Below are 13,965 nucleotides of genomic sequence, written 5' to 3'. Positions count from 1 at the left end.
TTGAACGTAACAGAAATGAGTCCTTGCTTGCATTACGTTTGCTGTGCACATTTTGAAGGCTATAAAATAATCATAAGTAAATGGCCTCATCAGAATCTCCCTTAAACTACTCCACACAGTTCTGACTGTGACTGCCACAATACCTGCCTTATCATACAGACCATAGTGTTAAGTCAGCTCTTAGGTGTTTTTGGGCCACCTAAGGTAGCGAATGCATTCAAATCTAGATGACTCCATGAAAAAATGTTAATGTCTTGTCTTTAGTACGTTAACATCAAATACAATTTTGGCACTGTAGCTGTGAAAAGATACAGAAATCAGTGAGACCCCAAGATCTAAGTCAAGTCTGGGGAAAGATGGTGAGTAAGGAAATCCTCCAGTGTTACCTTTTTTGTTTTCACATTCCCGTGACTTGAATTCAAATCTCCCCCACTCTGAAGAGCCTGGAAACAAGATCTTCAGGTCTTTCCTAGCTGTAATGAGAACACACCCATACAGAGTACATGAGGAGAATTAAAGGAAGGAGATTTGCAAAACCTCTTAAAACAGCAAGCTTCTTAATTTTCCTTTAGAATTCAAAGGAGCCGTCAGCCAAAAATATGTAAGGACTGGAGCAGCTAAGCCCCAGCAGAGTGCATGGTTTGCTCAGGCTTATCTGAATCTTGTCCTGTAAAAGCGTGAATTATTGACTCTCCCCTCTTCTCTGCTTTACAGTCCTCAGGTACCTGGAGGGCATCCCAGAAAAACAGGAGGTTGCGCCAGCCCTCTCGGATGCTGGTGTTTTCTGAGTGCTCTCTGGATCTGACTGGCTAAGCCCCAGTTTGAATATTTAAAGATTTTCAAAACTGCTGTTTTTCACCCCAAAAAGAAAAACAGCTCAGCAGCAGAGTTCCCCCAAACCAAGACCTTGGCAGGGGAGTGGCAGCCATCACTTCTGCTGTGCCAGGAGCAAAGACGCGCTGTTATCCCAGCCTGGGAGTTTCCAGAAGCTGGTTTTGCTGTGGGGGAAATTTGTTCTGTGTGCAGAGTGAAGGAGCAAGGCTGATGGGATAGTGGGGCTGAATAATGCAGAGCCCTTTACCACTCTAGTTGCATAGGAATGATTCCCACATCCTGAAGGCAAAGCAGAGAGAGTCAGTTTTGAAGAGCCACTGCAGCAGTACTGCAGCAAATTAGAAATAATATTGCTACTTATAGAAGAGTTATATAGTGTATAGAAGGTGAGATGCTTTTCTCTTCTGGCTGATCATCTGGCTATTGGTCATCTTATATCTGTCTGGCAGAATATCCTGGGCTTTCCCCCACTCGGAGTTGCTGCCCTGACAGCAGCCTCCCTTCCTGTGGCTGCAGCATCTCTGCTCAACCCCAGCAGGTCTGACCAGGCTGTGCTGTGTCCTCCACTCCTCCCCACTGCCCACACAGGGCATGGGAGTGCCACAAAGCTGGTCTCAAAGGGTTTGCTACATCTTTGACTTGCCGTGCTTCTCACAGGGTCCTTTGCTCTCCAACCTACACCATTTTCTGCTTTGTGTAGAACAGAGTTTAACACCCTCTCCTTGTAAAACCTTGAATTAAAAAACAGAGCGTCTTAAAAGGCTTAGGTGGGATTAAGAAGCACAAACCTCTTATGCATAGAGCTAATACTAAGTAAGCTTTTCTAAATGATCAGTTAAGTATTAACATGAGAGCTCTCCTATCACTCTCATCTGTGCTGGTTTCTTTGAAGAGATGTTATAGAATTTGGTTGTATTGACTTCCACTAGGACCCGAGACTTTAATGCCTTTTTGGTCGTCTGATGTTCCAGACATGATTTCTAAAAACATTTACCTCCCTTTCAAGCCAAAACCAGTGCTGGTGTAGGCAGGTGTAGTTTCAGTTGCTTCAGCAGATCTGTGCCAAACTACAGCGACTACAGATCTGGGGGCGGCGTTTGTCAGCAGGGCAGTGAGAAGACCTTGACTCGTTCCAGCACTGACACTGACCTTCTGTGGGGCTTTACCAGCAGCTGTGCTTTCCCACCAAGCACAACTCGTGGCACTTAGAAAATACAACCTCTGGATAAGGTCTTTATTATTTTATGCAGATATTAGACTAAGGGGTTACAGTTGTGCTACTTATGTCAAGCAGTGACCTGTAATGTCACTTGCATTGCATAATTCAATATGAACAAAGCTTTTCTGCCCCATGCAGAAGAGACTCGGAGATGACAGGAAACACTTCTACCTTTGTGCTGCCTTGCCATGCCTTGATGTGCTTCCATTTAGGAGGTGTTTGTTAGCAGAAGTGCATTGCAGTGTGGACCATGGGTATCTGGAGCTGCATGGAGCAGCTTCTTTTCCTGCACATGCAGGTTCTCGTTACACCTTTTGAGACTCACAAGAAAGAGAAGGAGCTGATAGAATAATTTTTGATCTGGAAAATGAAATCTGACATAACCAGTAGTTACATTTTTCTTATTCCCTGGTAGTTTGCTTAAAGGCTGCTTTTAAATAATTCTTGCTTTTCACCTCCTGAGAAATACTCTATTTGCCTGTGAATTAATTAGGCAGCATTATGAAAACCCTCCAGAGCCTTTGAAAGCTGCTGATCTAACTTTTTAAAATACATAGTGGATCTGATTCTTAGTCCAACTAGTGGGAATTCTGCTTTTAACTTTGGCAGGAACAGGAACAAGCATTTTATGTGTGATGGTACCAAAAAAACAGCGTACCTGGTAAATGGTAATAGATGCTGCCCTTTCTGTCTGCTTTTCTGGCATCTATTGCTCTCGTGTCTTCAGTCTCGTGGTATTGGGAGAGTGCGTCCTTTCTTATTTCATCTTCCTTTGTACAGCTCAGGGTGCATCTCTGCTGTTTGTTGAGCAGGTGTGTGCAGGGATTTGGGTGCTCTCTGCAATGGGTGGCTGATGGGCAGGAGCAGGGCTGCTGTGCAAGGCCAGGGAAATCAGAGGAGCTGTGCTGGGGGTAGCAGTTGTTCCTGGCTTGGCAGTGAGGTGTCGGCTACTCTGTCACTTGCTACCTTAAGTCAGCATCAACCTTTAAAATACTTTTAAACGACATCTTAGTTTTTGTTAATCTAGAAGATGAAAATTAATTCTAGGCTCATTTATGTGAAAATGATTTTTGGACTTAACTGAACAGCCGTTCATTCATTGGATGGGAAATGTCAGTACATGTCTGTTTATAGGGTGATTTAAAATCCTTTATTTGATGAAATAGAAGTGGGTAGAAGAACTAGAAGAGTTTCCAGGCTCGTAAGTTTTTCAGGAAGCTGGGCTTTATGGCCTGGATGGTCTCTATCTGTTCTACATCTCTTTGTTCTCACATTCCTGACTTCACCTGTTGCCGGTGGCATTATCACCGATACAAGTCAGGACAAGGATTAGATCAAAAGATGCGTGAAGAACCAAAAGATGGCTCTGAGTGAGATTTGGAGCTCAGATTAGGAGATCTAAACACCTGCGTGTCTTCCAGGTTTGCGTACAGCTATCATTATACTGCAGGGTTCTCCCAGAGAGCTCTGGGGGTGTTTGTGGTCAGTGCGATGTCGGGCAGAGCTGTCTCGTGAGCCATAATACTTTTCTGAGTGACATGGCCTAGAAATGGATGAATTTGCTGTATGGACCAGAGAAGAAAGACTCAGTTTAGACTCATTTGACTCATATCAAACCTCATTACTCTGCATTTTTTTTCTGCTAGCTCTTGGAAAATCAAAAACCTGTGATTGACACCTTTGTTGTTTAAAACTTGAACTTCTTACACAGGTGTGCCGTACCCTCTCCTCTCCCTCTGTGCTCCATGACTTTGGGGTGTAGCTGTGCCTTTCACCAGCTCTCCCAGCTCAGCACACCGGCCTGTGTTTGCTCAGCTGCTGCACTGCTCTGCCACTGCTGCCTGGGGAAGGGAAGGCAGAGTCAGTCATGAGAAAGCCCAGACTGCGAGGAATGTTTTATAGTTCTCAGTCTGATGAGCTCCAGCTCTCCTTTGAAAATTAAGAGATGTGACGCCTTCTCTGTAAAGCTGATGGGAATTTGGAAGGTTCCTGTAGGGCTTGGTGATGTGGGAGGTGTGGGCTCAGGAGATAACTTCAAAACCAAGTCAGCTCATCTCCAGCAGAAATCTATATGGAAAGGAATGAAAAGCTGAAGGCCCACAGAGCTGTTCTCTGGCGTGTCCTTCTGTCAGCTGCTGTCAGAAATGTTCGTTGTTTGCTAATACATGTTTTATACTCTATATTTTTGCTAGCACGAATGACTTTCTAAGACAGAGAGGTCAGTTACTTCTGTTCCTGGCATCAGCTTGGTCTTCCATGTCAGTCCGCCCCAGGAGGTTTAGAAGTCAGTGTGCTCTCCCTGCTCTCTATCAAGCCTGAATTTTCAGTTGGGGAAAAAAAAAACAACCCACCACATTTCTGTGGGCAAAGTCCAAAGACTTACAGCTTTATTTACAGTTTAGCGACCATCTACAGACATGCAGCTCATCACTAGCAGTGCCTTGGGCACGTTTCCACTTCCTGACTTAGTAAGGCTCTTTACAGCGTTATCAGCAGAAGAAATAAGAGCGGGGTGGAGCTACCATTCAGGTCAATGGCAAAACTCCCATGGACTTCAGTGGACCAGCATTTTACTCAGTAATTCATACAAGCAGCTCAAAGCACATTAGTGCATGGGCAGCTTTGTGAGCTCTGGCAGTACTTGAGGTAGCTTCCCAGTGCTGATAAAATGCAGTTCAGTCTTTGTCACTTCTGTCGCTTTTTTCTGTCTTTAGGCCTCTGCTTTCTTTATGGCTCTTGGACATTATTTTGCTTCCTTCTAGCTCTGGGTCTGAAGGATGTCTGTGGACTTTCCCATGGCTACAAAAGAGGACTGGAATTGGAATTCACAGATTGGGTCAGAGTTGAAAGCTATAGGCCAGCACTTGTTCTGAGCCAAGCAGGTCACTGAGAATTTACAAATGATACAAGAAATAGAAGGATCCTTCTGTTCCCTCCACACAACAGCTTTCTTTGCCCTCCACCCAGTTAAGTTGTGAAATTCTGGGCAGATTGTATGTACATACGCCCACCGTGCCTGCTATATAAAGATACACACATGCACATACGTAACACCCTGCATGAGCATGTACCTCACATGGTACACAGGTTTGGTAATATTTCCAGCAATTAATCTCCCTGTTTCTGAGTTTGTACAGATTTCTGTCTAATCTCCAGGAAGATTATTTCTTTCTCTATCTTGAGTGCCAGTGATATGCAAAGGCCAAATTGCATTGCGCACTGCCCTTTGGGAACAGACTCCTGCTTAAAAGCCTTCCAGATCTTGGCTATCACGGGAGACTATATTTGGAAGGATGGGAAAGCAACATGAGAGGCACATGGAGCAAAAGCTATGAGCATCAGCAGTTTACTACAAGTAAACAGTTTCACTTCTCTGGCTGTTGTATTCACTTGTCTTGTAAACAGGATCTGACTACAGTAAGATAACAAAGCAGGAGGCCTTAACCTGTCTTCTTCTGTCACAGTTTTGTTACAAACTGCCAATAGGCTCATGTCAGCCATTCTGTTTCATCCCACTGTGATCCAGCATTGCAATGTTTACATTGCCCTGCAGAGTCTTTCCCTTTGTTGGAGGAGAAAAGTCATCAGTCTCGCTTCTTGAGCTTGCAGGGATGTACAAAAGGAGGACTTAGCTGTCTGGGATCAGGAGTGTAACAAATCACTCCACACCTGTCCTCTGCATTTTGGAGAACAGGACCTTTCTGTCTGTGTTTGGTTATTTTGGTCATTGAGAGGCAGACGTTTCTGGCTGTGGTTTTCTCTAGTCCTGCTCAGAAGAGATCTGTGTGATCTGGAAACTAATGGCGCAGTCTTGTCCGATAGCTTCTGCTTTCCCTGAATAATCGTGGACGTTTCCACTTCTCCACTCATCCCTCCAAACACCTTGCAGTCATAAATCGCAGTGCTAGAGCGAATGGAGTCATGCTTAGGGAATGATCTCCCCCCTGAAGGTGAATCCTGATACCTGACGTGTGAGAAGACCAGGCACATGTTAAAAATTCCTTGCTAATTTAGGTTGCTAGTTCATCAAAAACATCCTCCCAAACATGCACAGGATGTATTAAGTTATGGTGTAGTAAGCGATCAGCTTGTCGTACTGACATTTCTGCTCCTTGCCTGGACTTCATTATCTTTCTCAAGAAATCAGATCTGCTAATATCACCCAGCCATAAATTTGTGTAACTGGAAACCTCTCCCCAGGCAGACAAACATATGAGGACAACTGAGCATTGCTGTTCTCTGAAGGCTGATATATAAATACATACTGGACAGGCTGACACCATCTCTTCACTGTCTCAGGTCCAATGAAGTCTTAACTTCCAAATCTCTCTCTCTCTCTCTCTTTTTTTTCCCCCCTCCTGTTTGAGCCTTGGCCCAGTTGCATTTTAGCATGGGCACATTGTGAGTTATGAATTGGATTATCTTTGGGGCTATCAGATGAGGAGATTTAATTATGTGTTACCTTGCCACTTATGGTTCTACTTGGAAGAGCTCGAAGATGTTCATCCAGTGGCAGGGGAGGTTCCAGCTGTGTCAGGATGCAGTCCCTGTGCATGCTGTTGCTTTGGTGATTTACAGACCAGAAATGAGAAGTACTTAGAAGTGAAATTTCCCATGCGTTGAATCACCCAATCAGGTAGATGCCGCTGGTGGTAAAGCCTTTCATGTTCCTTAAGTTGTCTGCTCAAGTTCCTGAGGGCTCTGAGCAGCACAATAGCTCTGAATCTATGTGTGGTGTCAGTAGGGATGGAGAGCCAAGTTACTCCATGCGGTGTGTGGCTGGAAGCTGCTTAGGATGAGGAAGGAGCATCCAGGTTGATGTCCTGCTGAAGTTATCATGGGCCAAAAATGTCTTGCAGTTGATGAAATGTATAGCAGAGATTCTCATTGTGCAATGATTTGCCATAGTCACTATTGTTATCTGTAAAATGCAGTGCTGTGAGGAATCATTTACCAGATACCAGATGCTCTTGGACTTTCTTAGGAGGCTAATTTTGGGGCCTGGTTTCAAAATGTTGAGGTGAATTTTGACGTTTGCTATAACTGTTATGAAGAAAAATCTGTATAAATCGCCTCCTGTGTTTTGCAGTGATCATGGCAGTCTGTATTCTGTTGTATCTGGTTTCATACTAAAGCATTATCACACACAATCATCTTGTATTTACAATCTTGGCTCATTAAAGTGGTGATTTGATAAGGAAGGTTATTGTCTTTACCTTGAGGGATCTCTCCTGGGCTGATATATTGGCACTGCAGACAGAGCAGTGGACTATACATGCAGACAGAGTCAGGACTATACATGCAGAGCTGAGAGGGGTTATTTCAGCCTAGTAGCAAGGCAGGGGCTTGGCTGAATGGACCCAGGAGATAGAAGTGCCCCTTCCCAGCAGCACAGGTTTGGTGTGTCCCCAGAGAAACAAGGCAAGTGTTGGGGATATCCCAGAGCAATGGCAGTGCTGCTGAGCAGGGCTGTCCTGGGAGCACTGCAGGGCAAGTACCTGCATGGGAACTCCTGTGCCATCACGTTCTCTGCCTGCTTGAGTAACCTGCTTATAATCCTGCCCAGCACTCTGAACAGTGTTTTCCATGCAAGTCTGGCTTGGAGATTAATTAGTAGCGTACAGTGTGTGTTATATATTGCTGGTAAAAGTATTTTTGGAGTCTGATAAAGAGCTATTTGTGTGGAGGGCAGCAGGATTCATCCCCATGAACTCAGGACTGCTGCACGGTGTGCAGCATAGCTGCTGCAGGAGGGCAGGAATGCAGCAGTGCAGCCCCTTCCTGAGATCCCCAGTGAAGCAAAGTGATGGCAAAGCACCACCCACACCTCCTTGGTGATAGAAAGACAGGATAAATAATTAACAATTATCTAAGTCTTAATGTGACTGCTAAATAATTTTCAGTTCAACATTATGTAAATTCTAAGTGATTTTCTTTTTTATTTATTTTTTTATTTTATTTATTTATTTTTTTTTTACTGGTCATGTCTAATAGAATACCTATGGTGATTAATTTTTCACCCTTAGAGTTTAATTAAGAGCATTCAGGATGTTTGGGCTGATACGTCCTATAATCACAGCCCAAGATGTTGGGAAAATCACTGCCTGCCTTTCCGATCTGATGGTGGTGCTTTGGGGGAGGGAGCCTTACTCACAGGTACTCACCCAAGCTGTCCTCATCTGGAAGGCTGTTTGGTCCTTGGAACATTGAAGTGATATATACTGGTTATTAACATATGCAATTAAATGTGCGCTTTTCTGTGTTTAAAACTAAGGAATAATGTCACTGCATTCTCAGTATTCCTGTATGAGCTGTCAGTGTAACAACAGTACGGTTCTTGGAATAAATGGCCTTGGTTTGAGTTAGCCTATTCCACCTTAAGAGAAAGTGACTAAACTGCCCAAAGGAATAAAGTAAATAGTATCAAGTCACATTTTATTCCAGAATAAATATGTCCAGGTGTGGCATTTTACAGGAGTAGCTGTTATGCATGAGTGCACAACCTGTCTGTTGGAATCACCCCTCAGGCTCGGACACGCCTGTGCTTCCCAACATCAGCAGGAGTGCAGTGAGGGCACCACAGGGCAGTGGTGATTATGATTATTATAGTTGCAGCTTCTGCAGAGGCATCAGAGCTCCTCCAGAACCCCGTGAGTCCAGCAGCAGGGAGTTGCTTTCCAGCTGGTACGCAGTTTTCATAGCGTGGAGCAGAATTAGCAGCGTGCTGATATCCTGGGAATCAAAATGTTGGGATAGTGTGTCCTGTAGGGCTGTTCCCAGGATGCAAAGTTTTCCCTTTGCTTTCTCTTAGTGTCTTTCATGTGTCTGGGCTGTGCGCAGCTCCAGCTTAGCCCACAGGTTAGCGCAAGTCTGCAGGATGTGTCAGTACGCAGGATGGACCCTGACTCACAGGGAAAGCACGTTTGGAAAATGTTGCTGTACTCCTACAAAATCCTTGTTCTGCTTTGCTCCGAGAATTTTATTTTATTTTATTTTATTTTCCATTTTAGATAAATTAAAAGTTTAGCGATAAAAGCTCGTGCTGAAAGGAAACGGTGCAGGTGGACCCTATAGAATTTCACACTGTATTTGTGGGGAGAAACCCTTTTTAGGAGAGTCAGCTGGGTTTGGAGCAGAAAGGAGGTGGGAAGCAGTTTCCCTGATGCCCAGAAGGTCAGAGCAGAAGGGCCATCTTGCTGCGCCTCCACAGCTACTCTTGCTGTTCCAGAGTGACAAAACCAGAAGAGGATGCTGCTCTGGAGGTGCACATTCCCAAGTCCTGCTGTTTTAATCCAGAACAAATTGTGGGTTTGTTCCAATTCTGCTGTAATCTGGGGAGGAATTCAGTGACTTCTGCTTTAAATTCACGCCCTGTGCTAACCCCAGTTAGCTGACAATGACGGGCAATTTCAGTTTTTTCTTTCATTTTCATTGCTGTAAATCCAGAATAACACCGACAAAATAAGCCAGTAGTTTTCAGTAATAGCAAAAACCAGCATCATTTCAAAGGAATGACTCTGGATTTTATCGTGTGAACCTGGCCCACAGTGTGTGAGAAGGTCTGGGTTAAGCAGTCTGAATCACCCGACTGCAGCATCTTTGGCAGCACTGCAGCAGTGTAATGGGCAGCAGCTCTCACTGTGGTGTCAGGAAGAACTGAGCATCACGGGAATGATGAGCATCTAATGTAGCAGCTGGAGCAGGATCTAGGTGGGTTCTTGCACTAAGGAATTGCTTCTGGAGGCTGGGGGTTGGTGCTGCTCACTGTGCTCCATGAAGTTGGCAACCAGCTCCTTGAGCTTCTTTGTGGCTGGTAAATGCAGGCTCCATCCCAGGGACATCTGAGGACTGGGTGCTGTGAGTGGCACAGGGAGCTCATGTCTTCTTCTGACATTACAACAAATGCAGGGATGTAAGCAGCTCAGGCATCCTGCTTAAACGTGGGCACTGCAAATGACTTTAGGCATACCCTAATTTTTTCTCAAAACTGAGAAACGGTTTAATCCTCCTTGGAAATCCATCAGAGGCTTGTGGTTTGTGCTGGAGAAAATGGCCAACTGCCAGATGGATCTCTTGGGCAAGAATGTGATTTTCTCGGCTCTGTTCTTGGTGACTGATTCCTGTGTTGTGTGAGTTTGGATGTCAGTGCATAATGGAGCGTGGGGTCTTTCGTGCCAGAGTGGCTGTGAGCAGTGCTCCCATCCCCAGCAGCACAACAAAACCTGGCAACCTGGGCTTTTACACCCCAGCCCTGTAGCTCGATGGAATCGGGGCTGATTGAGATGGTTGAACCACAGGAAGAAGGAATTTGGTGTTCTCCTGTTAGGAAGAGGTCTCTGCTGTAGCTCCATAACCTATAGTGTTCCCAGGGTTAGTGGGGCTCGAGCTGCATGCCGTGCTGCACAGCCACCTCCCGTTCAGGCCCTGTGCTTCCCCACAGCTCAGACCCCACCAGCTCTGCCTTTCCCTGGCGTTTGGCTCCTCCCCAAGGAAAGTTCTTGGTTTCAACACTTCTGATTTTGAAATCCTCGATACAGATTGTGGCTTTGATGCTTGCTGATTTATTGCTCTCTGAAGCACCACGTTGATTCCTTCATCCCTCTCGCAGGGCCACCTCCTCTCCCATGCAGGTAATGCACAGCAGAACAGAGGAGGGACGGAGGCTGTGAGTCCTCTCTGGCAGCACACCCTCCACAGCCTGTTTGCAGGCAACAGCTTCTGAGATTTTAATTCCTATTGTTGACTTTCCGGTCCCTTTCTTCAGCTTTTTAAATTTTCCCTTTATTGTTTTAGCCTGTCTGCAAATATATTTGTTTTTCTTCCAAAAAGCCTTCACTTGCTCAATTAGCAAGAGAGCTCTTTGTAGAGCGCTGTAGCTCTGTCTTGGCATCACTAAGTGCTCCTGGAGCGCTGGCTCCTCCCCAGAGAGGATTTACCCCTGCAATCCTTGAGCTGGGTATTGCTGTGCGCCTGCTGCAATATTGCTCTGCAGTGTCTTGCAGAAAAGGAGCTTTTGTGGCAGAGAGGTTTAAGTGTGTTGCCACAGATCAGGGCAATCCATACTGTTTTAGGATAAGATCTTAACTGCAATTTTGCTCCCTGCCCTATTGGGTCAATAGAGCGTTTTCCCCACACATGGGCTCTTTCACCATCCAGATTTTTTATTGGCTTTTGTCTTGCTTAATGGCGTTGCCGCTTTGTTTAGAGCAGAGGTTATGAGGGTACAAGTCGGACCTCTCGCACGCTGGGAAGCGGGGTGGCTGCCGCCTGTTGTAACCCCGGCAAACGCTGGGCGCTTTGTGTGCCAACAGCAGCGCTGAGCCCGGTCCGGGCAGGCAGCAGCCAGCGGGACCCGGGCACAACCCGCACCGCTGCACTGCGAGACATCCCCGCCTGCTCCGTGCCGGCCCCGGGCGCCCGAGGCTGCGCTCCCTGCAGGCGGCTTCCACCCATTGCCTCCTTCCCCCGAGGATCCGGGCAGCAAACGTTGCCCGAGCGACTGCAGAGACTTCTGCCATTAAATCTGCGTTCAGTCTTTGCGTGGACACAGGATAAAGGTTCTTTCCTCTCGGGGATTGTGGCACTTTGTGTTGCTATTTTCCCTGTTTTCACAGCCTGTTTCAGCTGTATATTTTCCTTTACCAGATGAGAGCTAAAGCCTTGAAGAGAACTTTGCAGTGCTGTTTACAGAGTCTTCATAGAGTTCAGGGGCTGGTTTCAGCAAGTCATTCCCAAACGGTTCTCCACTGTATATTGGCTCTTAGTGATTCCTCACCCACTCTTTGTGCTACAGTGTAAGCCTGGGCTGGGATGGCAGACTCAGAGCATCCCAGGCTCATTAGCCACTATGTGTGACTGAACAGTGTGACTCCGTGAGTGCCCTGAGAACAGGTAAATATTGGGACAGCTTCTGGAGCCCTGCAGCCTGGCTGACCTGCCTTGGCCTGAAGGTTGGGCATGTTTCACTTTGCTTTTTCAAGGCAGAAGTGGCGCTAGAAGCCGCTGCACACATCTCTTTCCTAGGGCCCATCTCCCACAAGATCCCGTGGGCTCCTTTGAAACCTTTGCCCATGTGGGTGGGAAAGCTCATGGGCTTGTTCCTGGCACAGGGCTGACATTTGCCCTTGCTGGAGTTGGGAGCTGTAGGAGCTGGTTATTTGCTTTGTGTGATTGATCACATCTCTATGGCACATAGCACTATGCTGCAAAATGGCCCTTTCATGTGTCACACTGACTCACAGTGTGACCTGATGTAAATGTTAGGGTGTATTTAACAACTGAAATTTACAGAGAGCTGTGTCACTTTTCTTGGAGCAAAGGGCCCTTGGCAGCTGATGGAATGGGGCACAGTGCCCTGCAGGGCACATGGGGACCCTCCTGGTGGCTGTGGGAGCTGTGCCATTAGCTGCTGGAGCAATCCTCGCTTGCCCCCATGCCTCACCCTTCAAAATCTGGGTGACTTATTGCTAGAAACTGGGCATCTAAAATGGATCCAACCCTGCAGCTCCCTTTCCCCACCTGCCTTTTTCTATTTTGCTTTTATACCAGGTTTGCCTTTTACTTCATACAGCATCCAGCACAAAGTGAGGTCTTTGCACTCCCACTAAAGTCATTAGGCACTTGCTAAGCATTAACACTAGGACTGTGGAACCCAACTGGCTGGCATGGCTGCAGCTGCAGAAATGGAGGTTCTGGAGGGTGGGCTTTATCCCATCAACACCTCCCTATCACTGCTGAAGCGATGCTACCCTTACACGTCAACACTGAAACATATCACTGCTACACATAGCCCATTTACTGGCAACAAATGCCACAGTGAAAGATGCCCTTTAATTAATGCACTTCATAACAAATCATCTGAAAATGGATCTGTGCTTGGGGCCAGGCACTCCTGGATGTGCTATGGGTCTGCCTGTATGAGCGAGGCTCCTTTTGTGCATCATTTACAGGGTTGGATCCTGAGTGTTTGTCTCTGGCTGACAGAAGTTGGTTTCTGGATGTGCAGTCTCAGACCATATATCAGATGTGAAGAAACCAAAGCTGTTTCTGAGAAGATCTGAGCTGTAGAATGATGCTGGCTGGGCTTGAATGTGAGCTGATGCACTAGTGCATGATTCCCATGATCCCAGCATGGAAATGTGCAAGAACTGCAGGCTGACAGTGATGAGCAGGTGAGGTGTACCTGAGCTCCTTTACCATCATGAAAGAGAGAAGGGGAAAATGATCTTGTGCTCAAACTGTGGTGTTAAAATGAATTCACGACTGTCTCGGGAAACTGGAAACAGCCTTGCCTGGAGTGGTGAGCCATGTGCCTTGCTCTGCACAGGATTTAGTGCTTCTCTTAGCACCAGTGAAATCTGGCTGCACGCACCTCAGGCAGAGCCAAGGCACAGTACTTGGCACCCACATTTGTCAGTGCTGCTACCCTGAGTCCTGCCTGGGGCTGGGCTGAAGAAAACAGATGATCCATCATCTCCTGCTTGTTTGTCCAGCTCTGCTGACTGCAGTGAAATGCTTTTGTTTTGCCAGAGAAGCCCGAGTGTTTCATGCACAGGCCAATCCCACGGCCCCTGAGGATGTCAGCACCGATGGGAAAGCATCGCAGCCCTCCCCAGCTGCCATCCCCACAGGAGTGCTCCCTGTGCACCTCGGAGGGTACGTTGCCCCTTTCTGTTCTTTAACAAACATCGTAACTGAGAACTTTGCTGTACAGACGTGGTAACTCCATATGACTCCTGTATATAAAACAGCACAAAATCCCTTTGTGCAGCTCCTATCCCCATGGTGAGTCCCAGCAGTGCAGAATGCCTCACTCAGCACTCACTGCTATTAGGCCAGGTCCATCCCTTTAAGCAAGTGCAGGTGTGACCTTGCCTACAAGAACTGGAGCAGCACATGTATCCACAGGCTGT

General features: G+C 46.5%; 1 protein-coding gene across 3 annotated transcripts in view; it reads left to right on the top strand.

Annotated features, from left to right (window-relative positions):
- Positions 1 to 13,708, top strand: part of COPRS (coordinator of PRMT5 and differentiation stimulator) — a 92,387-nt gene extending 78,679 nt beyond the window's left edge. The window contains exon 5 of one of the 3 annotated variants that reach the window (XR_011905504.1): positions 13,583 to 13,708. The gene's annotated coding sequence lies outside the window, so the exon portion shown is untranslated. Of the gene's footprint in view, positions 1 to 714; positions 748 to 13,002; positions 13,029 to 13,582 lie in introns of those variants that run through there. The other 2 variants (XR_011905505.1, XR_011905506.1) reach the window with 2 other exon arrangements.
- The last annotated feature ends 257 nt before the right edge of the window (positions 13,709 to 13,965 follow it).

This window comes from Excalfactoria chinensis, chromosome 17 (assembly GCF_039878825.1).
Source record: "Excalfactoria chinensis isolate bCotChi1 chromosome 17, bCotChi1.hap2, whole genome shotgun sequence".
NCBI lineage: Eukaryota > Metazoa > Chordata > Aves > Galliformes > Phasianidae > Excalfactoria > Excalfactoria chinensis.
The sequence above is the reverse complement of the archived record's forward strand: the minus strand, read 5'-3'. Positions and strand labels throughout refer to the sequence as shown.